We start from the raw sequence: 1,210 nt of genomic DNA on the forward strand, positions 1-1,210 counted from the left end.
TCCAAAGCTGAGCTAGTTCCTGAACAGCCTCCCTGATTCACACTGTGCCCTCACAACACTCACAGGGCACCAAAACACCCCTGAGGTATTGCTGACTCCCACAAGAGAAGACTAGCTTCTGCCTCTAGCCCCTACAGCTAGCCTATAAAACTCAGGCATGGGAGAAAGGCCTGCAAGTGATTGTTGGCAACATTTTCAAACAGGACATTGCATAGGAGGAGAGATTAAGAAATGGAAGACAGCAGAGTCTCCTATTTGAGTCAGTGAGAAGCCTTCCCTCAACTCAGAAGTCCAGTTTCTTCTCCAATGCAGAATAGAGCCAGGAAATCCTCTGCATGGGACTCCAGCCCTTAAGGGCATCTCAACTGGTGAAACCAGATAAGCCAGAAAGTARTAATTCTTCATCCTGACCCAYWGAGTCACAGAGCTGCAGGCAGGAGTGGACYTTGTGGAMAGCATGGTCCCTAACACACCAGGATGCACTGATGCTTTCCATCAATCAGCAACTACCTGCAGTGTCTGTGGCCTGAGGCACCATACTGCAGAGCTCTACAGGAATGGAGTGATAAGAAAAGAGATGAAACTGCAGAAACTCTCAGCACTGGCAGAACTATGTGGGAACACAGTGATAAGAAATAGAAACAAAAATCATAAGGGAACAATAGAATATGATTGGATAAAAAGATAATTTGCCTCATAATTGGTTTAAACTGCTGTTTTCAGGGAGAACAACGGAGGGGACTATAACTGGATAATGCCATCCCACGTGGTATGGACCCTGCTCCAGACAGCTGGACTGGCCCCGGCACCACACCTGGTGAGAAGGGGACACCCTCACCATGATTCTCCCATGACAGAGGAGGCATTGAGGGATCATGATCTGTAAGACACTACTTTAGCTGTGAACCCCAAGTGCACATACAGTAATATTTAGTGCCTGCCTATAGCAAATTAGGCTGAGAGACTGATCTAAGCATGAGTAATAAATGCTTGAAGCTGTGTTGCATTAGGATTCCTTGTTCTTTTTATAGTTCCTCTTAATTTAGTGAACTTTCAAAAGCATCTTTGGAGTAACATCACAGCCAGGTGTTGGACAGGTAGAACAGACCCCTCTCCCCAAGTGACTCTAGTTTCCCCTTTGTGTATGATGCTGCAAAGCCCTCTGACCCAGACCAGGAACCATCCCCAAACACACTGAGCATGGCACAAT

This window comes from Rhea americana, unplaced genomic scaffold (assembly GCF_003343005.1).
Source record: "Rhea americana isolate MKP2758 unplaced genomic scaffold, rheAme1 scaffold_814, whole genome shotgun sequence".
Taxonomy (NCBI): Eukaryota; Metazoa; Chordata; class Aves; order Rheiformes; family Rheidae; genus Rhea; species Rhea americana.